The following is a 12,244-nucleotide window of genomic DNA, read 5'->3' on the forward strand; positions in this document are numbered from 1 at the left end:
TAACTGTATTTCAAATCTCAAACTCAAAGCCACTATATAGGATATGAAATATGGTAGTGGAAAGGAACTTAAAATTTTATCACTTCCTTCTCTCACGTTCTTGAACTCTTTCTGTAATTTCTCTCACCCAATCTTCGACATACAGAAAAAGCTTTCAAAACATATTAACTATAATACTAATGGGTTAAACAGTGAGAGCAGATTTATTTAGACATTACTTAATCCGTCTTAATCTCGGGTGACCTGATGGATGCCGGATAAACAATATTCTTCAAACCAGTGAGATCCAATATCTTCTTGTTGGGTGCTTCCTGGTGTGGTGCTCCAAGAGTGAATAATCTGTAACCCCATTCCACCAATTCCGGGAGTAACATCTTCCACATGTAGGTCATCCTGAACCACGATGGCTGCGTCATGTATCGGTCGCCCTGGCTTGCGCTCTTAACTATCGCCTCTGCGCAGCCACCGACCGAGGCAACCGGGGTTGGTCCTACTTGAACCTATTAAAAAATGGCACATTTTCATCATACATGAAATGTTCTGAATATAGAATGAGTAAAACAGGTAGCTAAGTTTACATCTGTCAGGTCTTGCTGTACTTCGAAATTGCCGTCTGTTTGAAGGAATTTGCCTGTGGTGAGTTCAGACTCGATATAGCCAGGTGTTGCTACTGTTATTGTTACATATGATCCGATTTCAATCCTCAATGCATCAAAGAAGGCGTTCAATGCTGCTTTGCTTGCCTGAGATGTAATTAAGCCATTGAAGAATCAGAAACAACTCATAATTAAATAGAGTTTTGTATGAATTGTGGAAAAATTACGCTGTAGACACTGAATCTCGGATCATTCATCCATGAAGCTGCTGAGGACAAGACAACGATCTTGCCTCTGCTGTTTTTGAGGTGTGGAACTGCAAATTTGGTCGTATAAACTGAGCCCCAGAAATTTGTGTCCTGCAAAAGTCACCCATGTGAGGTGGAGTGGTCAGGATATCGGAATAGTGGCTGTCATATAGGGGTAAAAGTGCCGCCTGAAACTGGAAACACCAACATAGCTTCAATTTAAATCATTTACCATGATAGTTCTGAAATTAGCCATGTTTGGGGGTGCATCTTCAAAGAGGCAAGCTGAATTGATTCCAGCTTTATTCACCAGATGCTCCACTGTATCCATAACAATGCCATGACTACTAATTAACAGTAACTACATATAAAGAGAGAAGATTTTATGTTTGTAGACTTACATCTTCAAAAATGATTCATAATTTCGTCAACAAGACGTCTACAGTAATCGATTTTCGAAACATCGGCATGAACCTCAATGACATCAGGAGACCCCAAATCACGAACTCTATCGGCAATCTCCTCCAGCGCTTTCTCCCTTTTTGTTGCCAGAGCTAACCGTGCTCCTCTTCTCCCATACTCGTATGTCAAATGCTGCAAAATAAAAAAAAGTAAAGTTCACAAGCTTTGTGTCATGAAAATTGAGAAACGATGGACGGAAAGTTGGATTACCTCTCCGATGCCAGAAGAAACGCCGATGATGAGGACGACTTTGCCTGCAAGATTCTCAGAGAGAAGGGAGCGTAAGATGAAAAGAAAGGACTTGAAGAGATAAAATGGTGGTAAAATAAAGAGCAAAGAGAAGAAGGTGAATGAAGGAGCAACGAGGTTGAGGAACTTGTGAATGAGATCCATGATGTGAGAGTAAAAATGTAATGGAGAATTGCACTTCTTTGTTGTCGTTGGATTCATTACATTCTCTCCCTCTCCCTCTCCCTCTCCCTCTCCCTCTCCCTCTCCCTCTCCCTCTCTCTTACACACTCTCTCTCTCCCCCTCTCCCTCCCTCCCTCCCTCCCTCCCCCTCTCTCCCTCTCTCCATCCCCCTCTCCCTCTCCCTCTCCCTTCCTCTCCCTCTCCCCCTCCCCCGCTCCTTTCATTTTAGTATCTAAAAGTTATTTTTAAAAATCATTAAAAAGGATAAAATGACATGTTAATTTTGTTTATTTTCACATCGTTTTCTTATTTCTTCGTTTGTTTTTTATTAATTTTATTCAATCAATTAAATAATGATATGTGTAACTAATTATAAGGATAAAATAAAAGAAATTATTCTTAGTTTCTAAGCATGAATTGAACTTAGATCTCTTACATGAAATGCAAGACACTCGACCATTGAATATCATATTACTTATTTAACTTATATAATAATATCATTACAAAATTAATATTTTTATAAGTATAAAATTCGAATATTTGACACTTTAAATTAATGATCAAAAGTTTAGTCATTCAGTTATAATGATAATATATTTTTATTATATCAAACTTAATACTTACTTGTATCATTATTATCTTTCAAAAAAGATTTGTATCATTATTAAATTAAAGAAAAAATTTTCATTTTATTTATAAATAAAAATAATTAAATAATTAATTTTATGTATTTATAAAATTTATATTAAATTATTCTAAAAATTATTTATAATAAAATGAAAATATTTTAAAATATTTTAAAATATTTATTTATTTTTTAAAATCATATTATTTATTTATTTGAAATAATATTATTTTTAAATTATCTACTTAAATTTAAATAATATTGTACGAAACTAAAGTAATAGCTGTATAGTAAACATATAATTTACTCTAAATTTAAATTGTTTTAAAATTAAATAAATAGTTTAAAATTAATATTATTTCAAATAAATAATTTAGTTAAGTTTTAAAAAAATAAATATTTTATAATATTATAAATATACCTTTTTATAATTATTTCATATAACATTTATAAAAATATATGAACTATTTAATTATTTTTTTATTTCCAATATAGTATATGTAAGTATTAAGTCAATATAATAAAAAAATTACATTGTAGTCGAGTGACTAAGCTTTTTATGATTAATATAAAGTATCCTAAATTTGAATCTTATAATTATAAAAAAAATATTAATTTTGTAGTGATATTATTATATAAATTAAATTCAAAATGTGGTGAAATTTACCTAAATGACTACTTTAGCTTAATGGTTTAGTGATTTGTTCTCCTCTAAGATACTTATGATTGATGAATATGATCAATTCATACTAGGAGCAACAATGATTTCTATCTTTTTATCCCATTAGGTGGTGACACATGTCACCACCTAATTGGTTGAATAAAATTAATAAAAAAAATTGACAAATAAAAAAAGTGATGCGGTAATTAAAAAAATTAAAAAATTGATATGTCATGTCATATAAGTATTACCGTCAATAATTTAAAAAAAAATAAAGTTTAAATACTAAAATTAAATAAATATGATAATTTAGGTACAAAACTGTAATTTATCCTTTTTAATATTTACTTAATAAGGACAATTTAGTTAGTAGTACGTTTCGGTACGTTGCTTTAGCTGTATGTTGTGGTATGCGACATGCATTAGAATTTTCCATATATATATATATACTTTTTTTCAAAAATTATGGGTAAAGTCTATAAATGGTTTTTAAATTACGGTTGTGGTTGTCGTTATAGTTGCAGCTATGGTGTTGTAATTGTGGTTATAGATACAATTTACGGTATTACGGTGACCTTTAAAAACACTACGATGCGGTCGTTACGCTGTGTTGCGATCACAATTTAATATTATTTATAGGTATTACTTTCTTGAGTTTCTTAACTTTTAAAAATTGTAAAATGGTTCACCGACTATAGAGTGTTGCTTTGTTGAGTCTCTTAATTATTGAAAGTTATAAAATGGTCCTACAACTAGTCACATGTTACAAACTCATCCTTTTACGTTAAAAAGTTGACGGTCATTTTAGCTAAATGTTAACCTACTAACTGAAATATGATAAAATCTAATCTTATAAATATTTGAGTTGTAAAGTCATTTAGATTCTATGATAAGATTTTATCATATCTGAGTCAACAAGTTAACGTTTAGTATTTTTGAACTTGTGAGTCGTTGAGTGATCATTTTGTAACTTTTAATAGTCAAAGACTCAACAAAGTAGTGACCTATAGTCAGAGGTTCATTTTGTAACTTCAAATTATTAAGGAACTCAATAAAATAACACCTTATAGTTAGGACACCAATTATGTACCTTACCCCAAAATTATTTACTCAATAAATTTTATTTTCAATTTTTGAAATAGTTAAACTTTTTTGACTAAAAATATTGAGAATTATGTTCCAAAATCAAATTCTTACATTTCGCAACGTCTCTCATTCTTTTATTTTTGGGTAAACTACGTAAATTGTCACTAATGTTTGAATAAATTTTTGTTTTTTACTGATCTTTCAAAAATTACAAATTAGTCGCCTAATATTATCGACTTATAACAAAATGTTCATCAATGACGAAAAGTTTAATTGGACTATTAAACACTTATATAGAGCATTAACTGCTTACCTGGTTGATGACTGGTCACCCCACTACTATGATTGTGTTCCTTACTCTGCTTGCTTTTTGTTCTCTCCTCCACACTCGCTTCGCCATATCTTCGACCTCTACTTCCGTTCCCTAATCCTGTTGGAGCCTCATGGTTTTCTACAATCTCACTTCCGTCAACGCTGCTATCTGCATTAATATATAATCCAATAACTTTTTTCTATAGATTGTCAAAAAAGAAAACACAACTCTCCTCTATCCTATTATCACTCTTTTTCATCATCAAACATAAATAATAGACAAAAGCTCAGAAACAAGAAACAAAGATTCTTAAAATACCAAGCATGTGTTCATGCTTGTCACCTCTTTGTTTCTTGCTCCCACTCTGCTTTACAATTCTCTAGTTCTCTATTTTTTTTCTCTCCATGGGTGTTAATTTCTCTATTTTGTTCATCATCGACTATGTATCATATGATTCTTAATCTTCATCACTCAATTCGGGAAATTTTCTAGAGGACTATTTGGCTACAATTTTTGAGTCTTTGAATCCGCCAGAGATATGTAAATTGGCGAAGTTGAACAAAGCATTCAAAGGTTTTTCTTGGGGTGATTTTGTTTGGGAATCAATACTTCCTCCCAATTATCAAATTATTGTTGATAAAATTATTTCCTTCTGTCAAGACCCAGAGCGACAGAATCTCTACTTCAATGAGTAGCACTGCTTCCATTTCATAAGCTAGTGAAAATGGAGTTGCCCCAGTCGAGGTTCGTACCGAGGTTCGGTAAGCGAACAAAGCAAAAGACAACTTCTCATGCCAGTCTTTGTAAGTCTCGGTCATTTTCTCCACTATCTTCTTAATGTTTTTGTTTGCTGCTTCGACTGCTCCGTTCATCTTTGATATATAAGCAGTAGAATTGTGATGCCTTATGTTGAATTTCTCACAAGCAACATCCATCATTTTATTGTTCAAATTTGTAGCATTATCGGTAATGATCCTTTCAGGTAGACCAACCTCTACCCATTTCGTGAAATAATCAATTGCCATGAGAATGATACGGTGACCATTCGAAGCCTTCAGATGGATTTTCCCGATAACATCCATGCCCCACACAGAGAAAATGCCATGGTGATGTCATTACATGAAGCGGATGAGGTGGAACATTGATTTTATCTCCGTAAATTTGACATTTATGACATCTTCTAGCATAGTTGATGCAATCACTTTCCAGTTTGGGCCAAAAATATCCGCATCTCATGATCTGCCTCGACATTATATGTCCATTTGCATGTGTTCAACAAACTCTGTCATGTACTTCTTCCATTATCATTTTTTTCTCTTCAACATCGACGCACCTTAACAAGACTTGATTATGACTTTTCTTGTATAAGACCTCCCCGTCAAGGATGTATCTAGCTGTCATCTTTCTAATGGTTCTTTTATCGGTTTCGGTGCCTTCTTTTGGATAACTTCGATGTTTGATATATTGCAAAGTGTCGTAGTACCAAGGCTTAGTGTCTTTCACTTCTTTAATTTGGTAGCAATGAGTCGGGTACTCATACGACTGCATATCAATTAGCATCATTTCAGACTCTCTGCCAGCCTTTAACGCGGTTGCTAAGATAGCTAAAGCGTTAGCCATTTGATTTTCTTCTCTAGGCACGTAGTGGAAGGTGACTTCATCAAACTCTTTGAGCAAATCCATTACTAGTTTCCGGTATTCTACCAGATTTATATCCTTGGTTTCCCATTCTTCACGAAGCTGATAGATTATTAATGCTGAATCTCCGTATATCCGTAAGGTCTTTATGTTTTGCCCCAGTGCAACCCGGATTCCCAAGACACAAGCTTCGTATTCTGCCATGTTATTGGTGCAATCAAAGTTCAGTCTGCTGGTAAATGGGTAGTGATTCCCTTCCGGGGAGATCAGAATTGCCCTAATGCCATGTCATAATGCATTTGATGCACCATCGAAATGCATTCTCTAGGAACTGTCTGTTGAAGTACTTGCTTTTTCAAAGGATATTGCCATCAAGTCTTCATCTGGGAAATCAAAGTCCAATGGCTCGTAATTCTCATCGGTTCTACTTGCCAAGAACTCCGATATGGAACCTCCTTTGATTACTTTCTGGCTCATGTACTCGATGTCAAATTCAGACAAGAGCATCTGCCATCAGGCTAACCTTCTAGATAGAACAGATACACCCATCATGTACTTTAAAGGGTCTAATTTGGAAATCAGCCAAGTGGTGTGATACAACATGTATTGTCTAAGTATTTTTGTAGCCTAGACTAAAGCACAACAAACCTTCTTGATGGGAGGTTATCTGACCTCGCAATCGGTGAACTTCTTGCTCAGATAATAGATAGCTCTTTTCTTTCTTCCAGATTTGTCATGTTGACCCAGGACACACCCCATTGAGTTCTTGAATATGGAGAGATAAAAGAATAAAGGCTTGCCCGGGATGGGGGACATCAAGATAGGAGTATGAGACAAATACTTCTTTACTTTCTCGAATGCAATTTGGCAGCTATCATCCGAAGCTCCAGAGTTGTTCTTTCGGAGAAGTCGGAAGATTGGGTCACATTTTTCGGTTAACTGATATATGAACCGCGCAATGTAATTCAATCTGCCAGAAAACCTCGTACCACTTTTTGTGTTCGTGGTAGAGGTAGATTCTGGATAGCCTTAACTTTATCAGGATCAACCTCAATGTATTTCAAGCTGACCACGAAGCCTAACAGTTTCCCGGATATCACCCCGAAGGTACACTTACTAGTGTTCAGTCGTAGCTAAACCTTCCTCAATCACTGAAGAGCTTTCTCAAATTCTTGACATGTTCATTCTCGGTCTGTTCCTTGACAATCATGTCGTCGACATAAAGTTCGATCTCTTTGTGTATCATGTCATGGAACATGGTGACCATAGCTTTCTGATATGTTGCTCTAGTATTTTTCAATCCGAAGGGCATCCCCTTGTAGCAAAAAGTTCCCCACATTGTGACGAATCTGGTCTTCTCCATGTCTTCGGGATGCATCTTGATCAAATTATATCCTGAGAATCCATCCATGAATGAAAAGAAAGTGTTCCCGGCTGTATTGTCTATCAATGTGTCGATATGGGGCAGAGGAATGTTGTCTTTGAGATTTGCTTTATTAAGGTCCCGATAATCAACACACATCGTACTTTCTTGTCTTTCTTCGGAACAGGCACTATGTTGGCCACCCATTCTGGATACTTGGCCACTTGAAGAAAACCGACATCAAATTGCTTATTAACCTCTTCTTTGATCTTAAGGAGCATTTCTGGTCGCATTCTCCTTAGTTTTTACTGCACGGGTTTGCATTCTGGTTTGATCGATAGTTTGTGGGCAACCATATCTGTGTTTAACCCCGACATGTCTTGGTACGACCAGGTGAACACATCTCTGTAGTCTTGAAGCAAGGCTATCAAGTTTTGTATTGCTTCAGCCGAAAGAGTTGTGTCGATTTTAACATCCTTTCTGTCATCTTCAGTACCAGATTCAAGATTTCGATCGACTCTTCATGTGGTAGTATTTGCTTTTCTTCTCTTTCTACCATTCTCAACAATTTGGTAGGCAAGTTGCACTCCTCTTCATTGTCGCATTCTTCGAATTCCCTAAAACAAATGGCTGATTCAAAATCCACCTCCGGATCAGAATCATCAGTGCCTACATTATCGTCATCTAGGGACCTAAAGGAAGAGAGAAATGTGTATGTGTGAGAGGAAAATATCCCACACGGAACAATCAAGAATTAAATTCGAAAGAAAATGGAAATGAAGTACTGGAATGAAGAAAATTAAAAATGAATTCAAAAATAAATGAAATAAGAAAACTTGTTTGCCATGGAAATGGAAAATGCATCTTTTATTGAACTTAAACAAAATGTTTATTCACCCTTACAAAAGATCACCTATTGCCTCGGGTATAGGCAAATAGGGATAGTTCGAATATTACTCTAAAAGACTCTTGTAAACCACAGGTAGTTCTTCCACCGACCAACTGCTAGGCACGAACCCAGGTGGCAGAGGGCATATCCTAGATCTATCTTCGTTGTCAACATCTTCTATGGTCACGACATTGATGTTCAGATCTTCCAGAGCCGCTTCTAAATAAGATGAGGTGGTCTTGAATACATAACCACCTGACTTGAATGTATGGTAAAGAGGCGGGAATACCATGGGTTCCCGTTGAAGTTTACATCTAGTTAACCTAGCAAGTCTTCTTTCTCGGTTCTTCTGGACTTCTTTCCTCTTTTCATGGTAACTGGGCTGAAAATCGAGCCCAAACTGGTTTAATTTCAAAATAGGAAGGACTGGATTGACCCTTTCTTGCAGCTACTTTCTAACCCCCTTTCTGGTCCTAGCACCTCGGCCCAAGGTTTGCTCGATCTCTATCTTTGTGCACTTGGAGAGTCGAGGTCTAGGAATCTTCTTTCCTTCTACCACGAATGTTCCATTCACAAACTCTAGGGGAGAGGAAATAGTACTCCACTACTTCCTCGTCTACTTGGATATACGGGGCCTCCGTGGTCACACTTGTCACGATATCTTTCTCAGTATTGATAATTACTAAGGCCCCGTCAATAACAAATTTAACTTTTTGGTACAACATGGATGGTACTGCACTTGCTTGATGAATCCATGGCCTTCCCGAAATACAGTTGTAAGATGGCATGATATCCATCACTAGGAATTTGACATTATAAGTGGCAGGTCCGATAGTCAACGACACCTCAATCTTGCCAATAACCTCTCTCTTGGTCCCATGAAATGCTCGGACCATGTTCTGGCACATTCTCATATGTGAGGTACTATTGGAAGCCTTTTAAGTGTAATCAAAGGCATCACGTTCAGGGCTGAGCCGTTATCGATCAACACACTTGGTAAGGTATGGCCCTTACAATAGGTAGTGATGTGTAATGCCTTAGTTCGAACTCTTCCTCCGGATGAAATCTCATCATCTGAGAATGAGATGAGATTATCAGCTTGAATATTATTTACCAGTCGATCCATGTTGATGACTGATATGTTCTGCGGCATGAACTTTTGATTTAGGACTTTCAACAGCGCTTCTCGGTGTGCCTCCGAGTTTAACAATAGTGCTATCATTGAAGTACGCGTAGATAAGCTGTGGAGCTGTTCTACAATGCTATACTCACTATGCTTCAAGAACTTGAGGAACTCTTTAGTTTCTTCCTCTTTTATAGGTTTGTTGATAGCTATCATATCTTCCTAGAAGGGCTCTAGTGGTCTCTGCCCCACTTTGCTATCACATTCTTTGGAAGTACTCACTTGGCATTCGTACTTCTACGACACTTGTCGACTGTCCTTATATTGAAAAGGTCGAGGTACTGTGATCACGACCTTGGCTTGTTTTGTTGTTGTTATCTTTGCCTTAGGGATAATTATTAAAGGACTACCCTATCGTATTTCCTATATGATGATTCTCCGGTAGTGCAAACGTCTGCCTCCATGGAATCCTAAATTTCTTCATAAAATTCCAGCTCTTTATTGTCCATCATGAGCTAGACTAATGACTTGAATTCTGGGCAATCTTACAACTTATGCCCCTCTTCGTTGTGGTAACAACAATGGTTACCATCTTCAATCCTTGTTGCACGTGACTGGGGTGCAAGAAGCCCCGCCTTTACCATTTGGCTCCATACCCAAGCCAAAGGAGCCTTAACTTCCGAAACACTAGTTTTGATTCTCTTGCCATTCTCGATGGTGACTGCGTTGATTCATGTCTCCTGATGATTGGGCAAGAGATTCTAGGCAATGTTCGGTGTTTTGGAGATGAAACGGATCCAATTCTTGTTCCGCATTCGTTGTACAAGCCTCTTGAATGTGAGACAATTTTTGATTGAATGCCCCTGCACATTGCCATGATATTCGCAGTGGGCGTTCTCGTCAAACCATCTCAGATAGGGGGCTTTATTGGATTCATAGGGTAGGGTAACACCGTATGTGTGTCGAAAAGCTGTTGGTACAACTCTTTATACGTCATGGGAATGGGATCAAATTGCTCCCTTTCTCTTTCCTTCTTTGGTTCTCTCTGAGCTTGGTTAGAAGTACCGGATGGTACAGCTGCAGTTTTTTTTGAACTTGAGATCGTAACACCTTTGTTGGCATTGTAGGTGTTGACATTGTTGATCTTTCGCTCTTTTTTCTTCATGGGAGGTTTTTTATTGGAGTCATCTCCCTCAATTTTTCCTTATTTTATGGCTAGTCCGACCATTTCACCGGCCATGACTAGATCTGAGAAAGTTCCCGATGTAGTTGCCACTAGGTGCCTGAAGTAAGGTGTCTTCAGGGTCTGTACAAACAACTTTCTAGTTTCTTTTTCATCCAAGGGTGGATGAACTTGCACAGATAAATCCCTCTATCTCTGTGCGTACTGTCGGAAACTCTCGTTATGCTTCTTCTCCAGATTGTGTAGCATAACCTGATCTGGTCTCATATCATTAATATGTTTTTACTGCTCCAAGAAAGACTTGGCTAAGTCTTTCCATGTATTGATATGAGTTCAGCTGAGCTGGTTGTACCACCGGATAGCTGAACCGGATAGGCTCTCCTGAAAGCAGTGGATCAGAAGTTGGTCATTTCCCCCATATCCCATCATATTCCGATAAAACATAGTGATCTGGGCTGAGGGGCAGCTGTTCCCATCGAACTTCTCGAACTCAGGGACCTTAAACTTTGGTGAAAGCACCAAATCTGGAACCAGGCTTAGCTCCATTGCGTTCACTCCATAATAATCATGGTCCCCTTGGACCATCTTCATCTAATCTTCTAACATCTTGATCTTCTCTTCCATCTTCTTTGCCTTATCCTCATCATCAAAATCTGGGACATTGTAATCATCCGGATAGTTGTTAGGATTGGTGGTAGAAACCTGTCTCTTTGCAGCAGATGTAGCATTTCCTTTTGTCACAGATAAGTCCCCTTGTGATTCGGGTAAGATCTCGGTTGAAACAACCACTTGAGGGGTTGGTGGTATAGTTTCCCCTTCAGATGAGCCTACCCCTGGTTTATTGGGCTGCTGTAAACCAAATAACTTGGCCACGATTTGATCGACCAATGACTCCTGGTTTTTCTTGATGGACTCCATGGTACTTTGACTGTTCTAAGCCATTTTGTCCTCTAATTATTTCTGCAGCTTTACCATGTTCTCCTCAATCTTCTCGATTCTGGCTTCCATTTGTCTCTTATTTACTCAGGTGTTGTGAGGGTGATTTTTGTCTTGAGCTCGCGGTGGTAGACTTGGTGTTTTCTCTTTCTCTTTCTGAGACATGATCTATTGGTTAATATGAATGTAAAAACATGGAAAATATAAAAATAAACATGAAATATAAAATACAATGAATGTAATGCATGATGTATGCAATTTGGGGGCATTGATCCATAAAAGTGTCCATTATTATAAATAATCCATATTTAGACAAAAATGTTTTATCTTTTAAGAGACATAAAAACAATCAAAGGTACATCCGGACTAAATCCTCTAGACCCCGAACAGATTCTAATAGGTTGACAAGTCTTCTGCTTTCATCTGTCACTGGTTGAATGCCTTGTCAAACCACTCCAGCTTACCTTGCCAGGCTGTGTAGATGATGTGCTGCCTTCTGAACTTGATCCAAGAAATCTCGGATGACTGCGTCTCTGGCCTTCACCCTTTGCTGTGCTTGCTCCCAACGAAAATACCACTGCAAACTTCCGTCAAAAGGCATTATCTGAAGCTCACTCGCTTATTTCTTGAACCCATCTACAATAGCTTCTGACTCAACTATTGTCTTGCCATCTTTCTCATGTTGTTTCTCTAAGTCAGCCACTCGGAT

General features: G+C 37.2%; 1 pseudogene; it reads right to left on the reverse strand.

The window, feature by feature from the left end:
* Positions 1-218: 218 nt before the first annotated feature.
* LOC120158726 lies at positions 219-1,699 on the reverse strand (annotated as a pseudogene).
* Positions 1,700-12,244: the final 10,545 nt, after the last annotated feature.

This window comes from Hibiscus syriacus, unplaced genomic scaffold (assembly GCF_006381635.1).
Source record: "Hibiscus syriacus cultivar Baekdansim isolate YM2019G1 unplaced genomic scaffold, ASM638163v2 tig00111330_pilon, whole genome shotgun sequence".
Lineage (NCBI taxonomy): Eukaryota > Viridiplantae > Streptophyta > Magnoliopsida > Malvales > Malvaceae > Hibiscus > Hibiscus syriacus.